This window comes from Castor canadensis, chromosome 11 (genome assembly GCF_047511655.1).
Source record: "Castor canadensis chromosome 11, mCasCan1.hap1v2, whole genome shotgun sequence".
In the NCBI taxonomy this organism is placed as follows: Eukaryota; Metazoa; Chordata; class Mammalia; order Rodentia; family Castoridae; genus Castor; species Castor canadensis.
Window position 1 is genome coordinate 11,643,016 of NC_133396.1, and position 14,693 is coordinate 11,657,708.

At 40.7% G+C, this 14,693-nt stretch overlaps 1 pseudogene; it reads left to right on the top strand.

Moving 5' to 3' along the window:
• The window catches only part of LOC109674896 (ABC-type organic anion transporter ABCA8A-like), a 78,733-nt pseudogene that overhangs the window by 24,785 nt on the left and 39,255 nt on the right, over nucleotides 1-14,693 (top strand).

Consider the following 14,693-nt stretch of genomic DNA (forward strand, 5'->3'; position numbering starts at 1 on the left):
TTTCATTGATGACAACTTACAGTCAACAGAGAAGGAAAAGACTTGTTCACCATTGAGAACTCTAACTTTCTACCACATTTTCTTCTAATATCTTCACATTTGTCTGAGTTCAAATGGTTCTGAGCTCTAGAGAAATAAAAGTACATTCAAAATCCACTTACAATATTTTATGAGTACTTGAGTTTTTACTAAAAACACTCATGCTTTCTCTTCTTCCAAAATTTCTTTGAGTGGACTAGAAAAAAAAAGCAAGTAGTAGGGACACTACTTGCTTCCTTTTCTTCAACCACTGGCCTCATATTGACTTAGTTATTGTGGTAATGGCCTAACACTAGTTATCCACCTCCATCTTTCCCTACCTACTGTGCCATCATCCAGTTCCAGCTGCATGTGCATCAGAGTCCTGGGTGTCACCAGGGAGCCAATGAACACCAATGTTCTCAAAGCACCACTTGCTTAAGGAAATGGTTCAACCCTCATAGGGCTGAGATGCAGCAGTCCCAGGTTATAAATGGGTCTTTGGCTTCTATGTCATTTTTTGGCATTGAATTCGTGGATTATTTCTTTAAAAATTAATATTTTAAAAACAATGTCATGGAGTTTGTCTCTCCTATAGCTTTCTTTGCTGTTTTTAGCTTTCTTTAGGTCATTCACTAAGATTCGATGACTCTTCTTTATGAAATTCTTACATATGTTTTGTTAAATTAAGTCCTAAGTGTACTTTATAGTCCTTTGTGCTCCTATTGTTTGTTATTATCTTGTTCTGGCTCTTCTACATGAAATCTTCTTAAAATTTTCATTTCTATAGCTTTTCAGGAGACAGAAATTGGGAGGATCATGGTTCAAGCTTAGCCCAGGCAAAACATTAGCAAGACTCCATTGCAATGAATAACTGGGATGTGGTGGTATGCTCCCATCATTCTAGGTATGTGGGAGGCATGAGTAGGAAGATTGCTGTCCAGGCTGGCCGAGGTAAGAATATAATACCCTATTTAAAAATTATCAAAAAATACGAAGGACTGGGAACATGGCTCAAATGGTAGAGTTCCTGCCTAGCAAGTGCAAGGCCCTCAGTTAAAAATCCCAGTACTACAAAAAGAAAAGAGAGGGAGAGAGAAGAAAGAAAGAAAGAGAAAGGATTTGTAGCTGAGCATGGTGGTACACACCATAAACCAGCACTTGGGAGGCTAAGGCAGGAGGATGGCAAAGTTTGAGACTAGCCTGGGCTACATAGTGAAACCCTGTCTCAAAAGGAACAAAAAAATTAAAAATTAATTAAAAATTCCATTTCTAGTATTTCAGTATAGAAGTGTATTTAATCTGTGTAAATTGACCTAATAACCAGTAAACCCAGGGATTCTCTTATTATGGTCAAAATTTGTTGTAGAAACTCTAAAGTTTTTAAAAAGGCAAAATGCTTTGTATTTGGAACTTTCTGAGTTTCACCAAGAATCAATGTTATTTAGTTAATGAAGTATAATTTGCATAAAACAAAATGCCCATCTTCTAACCTTTCATATTGAGGAGGTCAGAGTTGAGAGGAGTTTCATATTATTTCAGCTCCCTAAAACAGCCACAGCCACGAGTTGTGACATTTCCTTCACCCTTTGTGCCTGTCCCTGCACCAACCCAAGAGGGTCTTTTAAAGCTATGTATCCCAAGGTTTCAAATTCTCTGCACTGAGACTCCATGGAGGAATAGAGCATCTTGTACGTTCTTGTGCCAGAATTTTGTCTCCCTTCATTGCACAGTTATATTCTACAATTAATTCCCTTTTTGGAAGATCTACTTTGGAGTTTCTTTCAAGATATTGTGACTAAAGTTATTATGAACTTTCTTAGACAAGCAATTATTGACATATGTTTTCATTTATCTTGGACATTCTTCTCCCTTTTAAATGAGGATTTTGTAGAGTTTTTGGATCAAAGATGCCCTTAGAGAAAGCTTGATGGAGAACACATGAAGGCTGGGTGCTTGGGGCTCACACCTGTAACCTTAGCTTCTCCAGAGGCTGAAATCAGGAGAATCACAGTTTGAGGCCAGTCTCAACAAAAAGGTTAGCAAGACACCACCTTGACCAATAACTGGGCACTGTGTTTCATGCTTGTCATCCCAGTTACATGGGATGCTGAAATTGGGAGGAAAGTGATTCCAGGCCAGTGTAAGCAAAAAATATTTGTGAGACCCATCTCAATGACAAAAAGCTAGGCTCAGTACCTTGTGCTTGCCAACCCAGCTATGACATGAAGTATAAAATAGAAGGTTTACGGCCTAAACCAGCTGGGCCAAAAAATGATAACCTATCTCCAAAATAATCAGAGCAAAAAGGACTCAGGTAGCGACTCAACTGGTAGCACACTTGCCTAGTAAGCATGAAGCTCTTAGTTTAAACCCCAGTACTACCCACAAAAAAAAGTGTGAGGTGACATTAATTAGATATCACTGTTTTACAGACAGTGGTTCTTTGAAAGATGTCGGAGCTGAAGGGACAAAAGACGCTAGGAGGCTTATTGAAAGGGAACACGTGTCTCTTCACTTGATGTAGTGGTAGAATGGAGGGTGGCCTGGCTCTCTGGTGGCAGCAATATCGTGCAGTTACAAGCTTCGCTTCTTGAAGTTCAAGCATGCAGGGAAAGCTGTCTTCACACTGTGAGTATTGGAGGGTTATACTGTCTTTCCTTCAATTACATTAAAAAGTACCTAAGTGGAACAGCAGAAAAAAAACAGATAAAATAAATTCCAGCTTCTAAAATTCTTGACCATACTTGTTTTTATTAACAGTTCCTGGTATTTAACCATTATTATACTAATGCATTGAATTTGTAATCTGTCTGAGACAGTTTGAGGCCAAAAGACCCACCGTGTAAGTTTTCCTTCTTACTATTACTCCTTCAAAGTCTCCACAGTGGAGATGACCCACTTGCTATATAACCTGGCTTTCCTTGTCAGTGTGTGTACTGGTGCTATACTGACTCATGGCTCTCAGAATTCTCTAGAACATGGTTATCAGGATGATGCAACCTCAAGCTGCTCCCCGTCTACCTCACTGTGGCTCTTAAGTGATGGCTGCCCTCCCTCCACACCTGCCATAAGTCAGTCACTTTCAGGAGCTGGAGCCTGCTCCTAAGAAAATTCTCACCTCATATTACCACCCTGTGTCCATCAGTGCTAATGTTAAACTAGGTCTTTTCAATCAATACGCACATGGGAAGTGTGGCATATAATAGGATTTCAATCAATACTTATTGAATACAGAGGTAATTAGAATTTTTTAAGGCTCTTAGGGAGATTGGGAAGATTAAGATCAAAAGGGAGCTCTAAAATTGTTCTGGAAATGCTCTGTAAAGCAGACAGGAAAATAAAGAACAAAGGGATGACAGCCATGTGGGAAAACAAGGGAAAAGCGTTGTATCCTGTGTTTAGAAAGCAGAAATAAGTAAATTTCAAAGATTAGCATTGTGATGGTGATATGAGACTTTCTAATCTTTTTCAAATGGGGATTAAAAGAAAAAGAAACCATTAAAATGAGTGAGATTTTGAGTCTGAGAGTCATGGAGAATCATGTTAACAGGATTAGGGACAATGGGGTAGAGGAAAAGAGAATATGTGCCTTGAGTGACAATAGGTAGACTATGCAGCAGGAAGAGGGAATATTAGGATTTAGGATGGGAGTAGAGAAAAAGAGGCTAAATCTGGAGTGTTAATGAGACCTTTTCAAACTCTTCCAGGATTGGGGGGAAGGGTTATAAAGGAGAATGATGGAGGGGGTGAATTCAACTATGGTATGGTGTAAGGACTTTTGTAAATGCTGCAATGTACCCCCAGGACAACACTAATTTTAAAAAAGGAGCCCTAACCTAAAATTGCACATGCTATCCCATGGTCAGAGATTCACAAGAGAAATGGCTATGGATAAATCCATGATTATCATTTTTCCATTTTAAAAATGGGGAAAACTCAAAAAAAGACAGCTACGTATATGTATATGTATTTTTAATAATTTCTTGCTTGTACTGTATTCATGTATACAAGGGATTTTTTTAAAGTTTGAAAACTGGCTTTAAATTCATGTTGTTAATTTTATTTTATGTAGAAAACTGATTTTTGAAATTGAATTGGTACATATTTTGGCAGCACATTTTCACAAGATATTATATTGAGGTGGTGGTTGTTGGGAGCTGTCTCCTCATATCTACTTCTTCACTTCTGATGAGCAAACACATGACCCTCTTACTAACTTATTGATCATCAGTAACACAGGTGAAAATATTGCTGATATTTAGTTTATGAATATTGTCACTGTTAAGAACATTCTTTAGAAAATAAAAGCATGAAGAAAGCACTGAGTATGTTTTATAGACAACTTAGGAAGCTGGGAGATGAGGAATGCATCTGCGAAAGAGAAATGTTTTATATGGATATTTTTGAAAAGTAAGGGGGTGGTACATCACAAAAGGAGATTTGACAAACTCATATATTGGTAGGAATAATTTGTATACTTAAAAACATCTTGATTTTATGGTCACTTTATCATCCATCATTGTAATGTAGTATATTATTTGACTCTAGAAAATTCTATTTCCAAGCTCATAGGATGTTAACATTACTTTTTATTAACAGAAATCATAAGGAAATGAACAGTATTATCATTAAAACATACTTATAAGATTTATAAAAGAACAAGGGATACTTGGTCAGAAAAGAAACATGGACAAACTCTGACAGTCCATATTTATTGCATTCTGTGGTGGAGACAATGAGGGATCTTTTTTTATACAAACCTTGACGTGTTCTATTGGTTTTACAGGGTGTGTGTGTGTGTGCCTTTTATATTTAACTGCCTATTAGGAGCAAACCCTGATGACTTTATACCTGCAATGGAGCAGCAGAATATAGTTTTGGAAGTACATGCTTTTGGAACTTGAAATGGCACAGATGAGCCATCCTACAACGGAGCTGTCATAATATCAGGTGATGAAAAGGTATGTGGATCTCCAGTTAGAGAGTTTGAGCAGAGGTATGAATATAATAATACAATGTCAATGTGATTCAGAAAAGCAATCTGATCCATTGTGTATGACACAGTTTTACTTGAAAATCATTTACATGCATACTACACATATACATGGAAATGTAACAATGAAAGACCCTATATAGGTATCTTGAATAAACAAAAATGTCTTCTTAAAAAACAATGGTGATTAGAAAGGCAAAACACATGCTGGCTGAGGGTTGGTACTAGTGGAAGTGGGGAGGATATAAGAAAAAGTTGTAGGAGGATAAATATGGTGGAAATATTAAGTATAAATGGAAAATGAGAGCTGTTAAAATTATTCCAAGAATGGGGGGGTGAAGGGGAGAAAGGAGAACAATGGAGGGGGTTTATCCAGCTATGATATATCTTAAGAACATTTATAAATGTCACAATGTACCCCCAGTACAACAATAATAAAAATGGTTTTTTAAAAAAATTAAAAAGTTACATTTTCAGAAAGAACTTGGACAATAATTATACTTAAACCTCTAAATTTAGTTAAGGGAATGAAAGGATTGCTGTTTTCACTTATTACTCAGTGAATTGTATTTACAGATATAATAAGAATTGACCCATGATATTGGCTATTAGCTCTTAATGTAAGCATTGTTTGTTTATCAGCAAAGCTCATATCATGTAAAACACATTACAAAGGACAGAATTAAGTCTAAGGAATTCATATAATCCTCACAAGAATTTTGTATGATACACACTCTGTAACTTTCAAAAGAATAAACTCTCTGCTCCTGATTATGTGAAGAATTATACCAGTAGTCTCAAAACTGATCCCCAAGTTAGATACAGCCTGTGGTCATGGCTAGTTTGATCTACAATGGGTTTGTTTTTAACTTTAATTATGCACCAACATTTCAGGATCAGGATATTGTTAAATTGCAATGTTGGTTTATGCTTCTCTGAGGAAAAATAAATTGAGGAGATAGCAATAAATTGGCCACTTTCAACATGTGCCATATTATCAGTAAGAATATTCACACATCTGCATTCACTAGTTTTATATTTTAGGATTTATAACCTGTGCGTTATACTTTATAATTTTAACTTTACACTAGCATTTAATACCAAGAGACTGAATTGCTTCCCAGTTCTTGTGGACGTTGTCAGTAATGGGTTACTTGGAATGTCTACATCATCAGCACGTATTTAAATGGACCCAAGCACATTTCCTGAGGTAGGTGTGTTCTCTTGAGGGTTCTATTCCATCAGGGATTTTCTGGATCATTCCATTCAGAGTGATCTTAATGGATCTTAATGTTACTGGGTAGAGCTTCATAGAATAGATAAGCATTTGGGTACATCCTTGTCTCTGGCTTTAAACAAATCAATACACTTTCCAGAGCTCTACTTTCCTAAATGCAAAATGGAGCTCAGAAAACATTTTAAATGTTTTTTGAGGTGTCAGTGAGGCAACTATAATGGGAAATCATTGTGAACCATTCCTGGTACACTAACATATCATGCATTTTTATGTGAGTGATGAATATCGGAGAAATAACAAATCAGAAAAGAAAACAAAATACACCTCCTAAGATCTAAGTGCTGAATCAGTGGGCCCTCTTGTCACCATCGTTATTTTATTATTATCACGATTCAGAGCACTGCAGAACAAATTTGCTTGAGGCTGGAACAGCAGACTGCCTGGGTCATCATTATTACTCGGGTTCTTTCAGATAGTACAAACGCCCAGTGTGTACCCCAGAACCACTGCAGCAGTCTTCACATATGAGACAAGCAATACCTGGGATTTGACAAAATTCAGGTCCTATGTGATTTAAGTATGTGTGATGGAGAACCAAAATACTCATCATCACTTGTAATCATTATTTCAATTAGTCTCTGATGAGTACTTTTTTCTCTATTAGCGACATCATTAAACAAGGGGACATTTTTTTTAACAATACATTTTGCCTCGTACCTGGCATACGACCAGTAGCATGGTAAGCATTAAATACATGTGTACTAAATTAATACATAAAATATATCACCAATGTACATTGTACCATCTTCATGTCTAGATTTCGTAGAGGAGAACAAATGCCATTAATACATCTATTATGTAAATGAGGCTTATGTTCCACAATATTTCATATGTTCTAGAACAATCTCAAGTTTCATTCTCACATTGAAATGTTGCGGGAAACGGTGAGGGAAACAAAGTCACTGAGACCACTTTGCAGGAAGCAGGAATTTTATTACGCTAGCAGACTCAGGGGAGCTGAGTTCTCAAAGCCCAGAGCTCCGATCAGTGTCAGGAGATGAGTATATACCCCAAGTGGTTTATGCAACCAGGGGGGTTGCAGTAGATGGTTCACAGAAGGTCAGAAAGACAAGTCAGTTACACAGAAACAAGTTGGTTGCAGAGTTTCTCCCCAGCCCCCCTACAGAATGTGGTCACAGTCACAGGAAACCTTGCAGAGTCTAGCTGAAGGTCTGTGACACTTTTGAGCTTGCAGAAAGCTGCTTGTAGCCCCCAGAGTAGGGAATTCAAGGCAAATTCTAGACACAGTAAATCCCAGAAAAATAGCCATGTTGGCTCCAACATTCCACCCTTTGATGCTTTGACACTTTATTTGTCCAAATGCATCATCTTTTTCATCCTCAGGGATGGGATTTACTCTTTGGTAACCTTGTAACAGATATCATCGTGTAGCCATTTTTTGTTCCACCACAGCTTTCAGCAGAGTCAATACATGACCAGTGGCAGCACACATGGGCATAACTCCCTGTATAGCTATCCTTATCTCAACCAGCAAAAACCCGTGTTCCTTCCTATTATTGCCTATACTCTCTCTTCAACAAAATTAGAGATAAGGGCAAAATAGTTTCTGCCGGGTATCGAGGGGGAGAGGGAGGAGGCGGAGGGGGTGGTAAGGGAGGGAGTGGGGGCAGGGGGGAGAAATGACCCAAGCCTTGTATGCACATATGAATAATAAAACAATAAAAAAAAAAGACAGCTCAACACCATAATTACCACAGCCTCAAACATTGTTTTAAATCCTCCTGTTGTAGAGAACCATCACGGGGGGGGGGGGGGGGGCCTAGGTTTGAAAAAAGGAACCCAGAATAGAAGCAACCAAAAACAATACCACATCCTTTGTCAGAAAGAGCCTCTTAATTCAGCTCCGTCCTGCTGGGGCAGTTACTGTTATTGTTAGTGACCAAGACAAGGTTACACTACTAGAAAGAGAGATGGGTAAGGGATGGCAGAACACAAACATCACCACAGAACACTGCCCAGGAGAAACAACAGTCCATTAACTGTCTGTCCAGTCGATTCCTCAAGCTTCTGCCGTGCGTAGACTAGTCAGCTTCCGGTTTGTGACCAGGGCAAGGCTGAAGGTCCCCTCCTCAGGGTCAGTTTGAGCTGATGCTGGAGTCCAGTTGACTCTTCCACTCAGGAGTTCCCTTCTTCACTCAGGTGTGGTGGATCCACAGGGTGATCTCTGCCACTTTGACTGCTATGGGAGTGGTTAGGATCACCGAATAGGACCCTCTCCACTGAGGCTGGAGAGGCTGAAGATTTCACTCCTTTATCTAAACCTGGTCACCTGGCTAAAAGGAATGCACATCAGTGGTTCAACTAATCTTGAACATTGCGGTATAGGTCTGGAGCACTTTTCCCAAACCACGCATCTGTTGGAGCAAAGTTAGATTTTCTGTCTCTTTTAGATCTCCATTAATGTCCTTTATTAGTAGGGGTGGGCTTTCATAGAGAATCTCATAGGGCGAGAACCCAGTCTGTTTGGTGGGACTACACCTGACCCTAAGTGAGACCAATGGCAAGACCTGTTTCTATGTCATGTGTGTTTCCTGACAGAGTTTACTCATCTGAGTTTTTAGTGTTTGACTTACTTTTTTAACTTTGTCTGAACTCTGAGGCCAGTATGTTGTAAGGTTTTAGGTTATTTTTAGTCCCTTTGTCAGTTGTTTAACAACTGCTGCCATAAAAGCTGGTCCACTGTCTGACCCAATGGGGAGGGGTATCCCATACCTGGGTATTATTTTCTTTAGTAAAGCATGGACCACTTCTTGGGCTTTTTTTGTTTGGGTGGAGAAGCCTTTACCCACCCAAAGAATGTGCAAACAATCACCAGAAGATATCTGTAGCCTCTGGTTTGAGGCAGTTTGGTGAAGTTTACTTCTAAGTCTTCAAAAGGGGAACTACCCACATGCTGGACTCCCAGTTTAAGGAAGAGCCCCTGTTTTGGGGTTATTTTTGGCACATGTTTCACATTGCTTACAAATATTGCTGGCTAAGCTGGTGGGGTGCCTGTTTACTGAAATCAGGGCGGCTTGAGAAGACCTCATTAATCACCTCAATACAGTCATGGTCTGGAGGCCCTGCAGCAGACAGGAGGAGGGTCGCTGGGTTTAAAGTCCAGACAACCTTTAGTTTCACTTGTGAATTTTTACAGAGCATACTCTGGTATCTGACTATCCTGGCATTTGTCAGCCAATACTGTCCCTTGTATTTTATTAGAGTCACTACAGAATGGGGGACCCTAACAGTTATTTCCCCTCCCAGTGTTAACTTTTCTGTCTCTGATACCAGCAAGGTTGTGGCTGCGAGAGCTCACAAGCAAGGAGGCCATCCCTTTGCCACTGAATCCAACTGCCTGGAGAGATAAGCCACCAGCCGATGTCATGAGCCTAGGAATTGGGTCAGGACTCCAGTGCCATGCCGCTTCTCTCATGCACATAGAGGAAGAAAGGCTTTTTCATATCTGGGAGTCCCAGAGCAGGAGCACTAACTAATGCCTCCTTGATGGCATGAAAAGCCTGTTGCTGTTCAGATTTCCAGATTAGGGGCTTCCTTTCACCCCGCTTTGTGGCTTCATACAAAGGCTTTGTTAGCAATGAGAAATTAGGTATCCAAATTCGGCAGAACCCAGCTGCACCCAAGAATCCATGGATTTGTCTTCTTGTAGTCAGAGTCTGGATTGAACAGACAGCTTGTTTTCTTTCTGCACCAAGGTTCCACTGCCTTGGGAGATGTGAAACCCCAAATACTTGACCTGGTCTTGACAGATATGAGTCTTCTTTCAAGATACCTTGTATCCAGCTTCCCATACGAGATAGAGTAGGAGCTCTGCCCCTTTAACACAGTCTTGGTGGTTAACCGCTGCAAGGAGGAAGTAAGAGTGTGCAGCCAGCTTCCTCTGCTGGGTGTTCTGGCAAAGCTGATGACAGAGCAGTTCCAAAGGTGATTGGGGAGTTCTTGAAACCCTGTGGGAGACAAGTCCAGGTTAAATGCTGTTGCCCTGCTGAGTGGGGGTCCTCCCATTGGAAAGCAAAGATGGGTTGGCTCACAGGTGCCAACTGTTTGCAGAAGAATGCATCTTTTAAGTCCAAGCATGAGAAGCAGGTTGTCTCTGCTGATATCAGGGCCAGCAAAATGGTTTCTAACCACCAGGTGCAGAGTCACTGCTGCTTGATTGTCTGCCTGGAGATCCTGCACTGGGCAGTAATCATTGGTGCCTGCCCTCTGAACTGATAGCAAGGGAGTGTTCCAGGCAGATTGACTCAGGAGTCCATAGTTTAAAAGTCTCTGGAGGTGATGAGATATCTCTTCTTGTGCCCCCATTGGGATTGGGTATTGTCTCATTCTTACTGGGGTGAGTTTTGGCTTTACCTCTATTACCATTGGAGGAACATTCACAGCTAGCCTCAGAGGTTTGTCTTCAGCCCATACTCCCAGAACCTTAAAGGGCATCTCTGGCCCCATTAAGGCAGTCTCTACTAAATATAATCTCCATTCTTCTTCCTGGGGAGTGATGAGGGCCAGGACCCTAGCGGACCCTGAGCCAAAGTCCAAAGCTGCTCGCCCATTCTCCTGAAAACTGATCTAGGCCCCCAGCTTGCTTAGCATATCTCAGCCCATCAGTGCCACTGGACATTCTGGTATATAGAAAAACTCATGAATCACAAGATGTCCTCCCAGAATATATTTTTGGGGCTTGAGAAAAGGGCAGTGGGCTTGGATCCCTGTGGCCCCCACAATTGTCTGGTGTCTATTTGAAATTGGTGCCACCAGTTGGGTCACCATGGAATGCTCAGCGCCAGTGTCCACCATGAAATCTACAGGCTGGCCCCCTACTTACATACAGACCATGGGCTCTTGGGGGCTGAGGAAGAAAGAGTCTTGTTGGCCCTAATCCTTGACCTGCTCAATGCTTGCAACCCCCACAAAGTCCTCTTTCCCTTTTGTCACTCTGAGTCTGGCCTGGAGCTGTGGGTACTCATTTCTCCAGTGTCCCTCTTGGCAACAGAAGGTGCATTGATTTTTCTTTAGGGGCTCTGATCCTTAGGGCTGTACTTGTGAGGAGTTTCCTAGAGGCCCCCCTTTGTCTCTTCCTCAGCCTCTATTCCAGCTGGAACTGTGTCCACCCCATCCATTTAATGCTACTTCCAGGAGATCTACTTTCTTTTTCATGTTTCATTCTGCTTTCTTTTGAGCTTCCTGGTCTTGATTAACAGACACCTTGGTTGTCACTTCCAGAAGCTGTAATGCATTCATGCCTGCAAACCCTTCTAATTTTTGTAGCTTTCTTTCAATGTCCCTCTGGGCTTCCCCCACAAATGTGACATTAATCATTTGCAATTTTTAGGAGCCTCAGGATTAAAGGGAGAATGTAGATGGTATGTTTCACATAGTTTCTCATAGAACTGTGCTGGGCTTTCATCAGACTTCTGTAAGACCTCTGTGACTTTGTTCATGTTTATGGCCTTTCTTCCCCTTCTCTTAGATCTGCCATCAGAGCCTCTCTGTATTTATGTAAATTGTCTCAGCCTTCTGCTTCATTTGGGTCCTGTGCAGGTTCAGCTTCTGGAAAAGCTGTCTGAGCATAGGCTCACAAGTCATGAGACTCAAGTCAATGAAGGGCTGTCTGGACAACTTGTCTCTGTTCCTCCATGCTGAGGAGCATGTGGAGCCATGGGGGAGGAGCCTTTTCTTTGTTTTCCTTTCTTTTAAGAGTCCCAGTATTTGTAGCCCTTGCCATCATAATCTTACAACTGTCTTTAAAACATTTCTTAAGCCAAGGAAGATGAGCTGTCAATGTCTACCATATATCTATGTAGGGGAACTGGTCAGGATGACCTAGCATCCCTGTCACTACCTGGTAGACCCTATGACTAGTTTCTTAATCTAGAGATTCCTCAGAAGGCCACCAACCTTAAAGGACATCCAATTTATTTCACAGACTCACCAGTTTCTGGGGTGTGAGTTCCATCCCATAATCACCTAAGTATCCTTTCTTGAAGTTGTCAAGCATACACTGCAAAGGAGTCTTTTTACTGGCTCCCACCCATATTGAGACAAAGTACAAGAGGATCAGGGAGTTTGGAAATGAGGTATGTAGTCCTCAGTTTCCAATACAAAGGAAAGACAAACAGCTTTCGCTTCATCAGTCCCTAGCCGCTCTCCTCGCAGAGATAGTTCAGACGTCTCATAGCTGTAGCAAGCCATATAAACCCTGGACCAGTGCCCCAAGGGGGTATTGCCCTAGATCATATGAGAACACGTTTGGCTTCTAGAAACAGACTCCACACACCATGTGGTGACTAAAGTCACACTCCTTTCATGCTCTCAGTTACACATCACACGTTCATCCAACTCAACAAACCTGGTCTGTAAGGTATCCCAGCTTCCTCCTGAATAATCACAAAAACCAAAAAACCAGACTCAGGAGTACTGGTGGGATCCTTAGGGGTTGATCATGCCCCTCTTTCATCATCTCATGGATGGGCCTATTCTCATGGACCCGGGTCCTACCTGTTCCAGACAGGCGTCACTACAAATTTTTTTGGTTCCTGGGGTCTCCACACAGATTCCACTGGCATGTACAGACCTGAGGCCTCAGTCTCCATCAGAGACTTCCCTAGCCATCTGGACTAAGTGTCCAGTGGTGCCTTGGCTGGGTTGCATCCCCAGGAGTTGGGCCACAACCCAACAGCCAGGGGGGCAAAAATGACATCTTTTGTCTCTCCCTTTCCCAGCCAATGCATCAGAAATGTTGCAGGCAATGGTGAGGGAAACAAAGTCACTGAGACCACTTTGCAGGAAGCAGGAATTTTATTACACTAGCAGACTCAGGGGAGATGATTTCTCAAATCCCTGAGCCTTGATTGGAGTCAGGAGATGAGTTATAATACCCCCCAGGAGGGTTATACAACCAGGGGTTTTTGCAGTATATGGTTCACAGGAGGTCAGAAAGAAAAGTCAGTTACAGAGAAACAAGCTGGTTGCAGTTTTTCTCCCCAGCCCCCCTACAGAATGTGGTCACAGTCACAGGAAACCTTGCAGAGCCTAGCTGAAGGTCTGTGACACTTTTGAGCTTTCAGAAAGCTGCTTGTAGCCCCCAGAGTAGGGAATTCAAGGCAAATTCTAGACGCACAGTAAATCCCAGAAAAACAGCCACATTGATTCCAACAATATCACATTGCATGTTCAGGAAATAAGAATTCTTGTCAATCAGAGGGTATTAGAAATTTAACTTTCAGGACAAACATTGGTAACAGTTAATTGAACACTACCTTTCTAACACATGATGTACTATATTAAATTAATCAACTATGACATCAGTTTAATTTTTGGTTTCTGAAGTCAGTAAGCAAGAATTAAGACTTCATCCACAAAGTCATTCTATATTAGTTGCAGTGAGTCTGATACTACCTGGCACAGTTGACATTACAGTTAGCCCTCCTATATGTCCTCTCTACATCCACAAATTCAACTAATTATGGATGGGAAATATTTGAAAACATGTCAGTACTAAACCCATTGGACTTTTTGTTGTAATTATTCCTTAAACAACACAGTATAACAACTATGTACATAACAGTTGCATTGCATGATGTATTATAAGTAATCTAGAGGTGATTTGAGGTATATGAGAGGATGTGTATGCTTGTATACAAGCACTACACCATTTTATGTTAGGATTTGAGCACCCACAAAGTTTGGTTTCCATAGGAGATCTAGAAGCAATCCCACACAGATATCTAGGGATGACTATAATTGCTTGTCCAAAAATTTATCCTCAACTAATAACCCTGGTAATCCATGTCTTTGATTGGTCAGAATTCACCTGCTTATCACCCCAGGAAATTACTAGCATTATGAATCCAAAGCTGGATTTTTCTGTACTTCTAAATCTTGTCTCTGGTGTCCCCAAGGCCTACAGTCAATGTGTTTACCCTAAACTTTACCAGCTCACAGATCTGGAAATAACCTGTTGCTGCATGTCCTCAGTTGAGTGAACCATCCTGTGCTTAGCAGGTGCATTGCTGATTTCTAAGCTGACTCCTCCAAGTCTTTGAACTGTGGATTCTTGAATGGATTACGCTAGCTCAAAGTGCTAAAATTATTTGTCAGCATAATATATGGATGATTGTTAAATTTCAGTCTAAATATTAGAATTTTATAATCATAAAGAATCTCATGCTACATTCTGATTACTTTCATTTTGCATTATAACATAATCTTATCATTCATTTGACATCTTTCAGTTACTTTCCATACTTATAAAATATATAAACAAAGTCTTATATTAAAGACTAGATTAGAATTAAAAGGAGGTAGTAATCTCAAAATATTCCCAAAGAAGATTTCAGATAATCACATTAATTATTCTTTGAT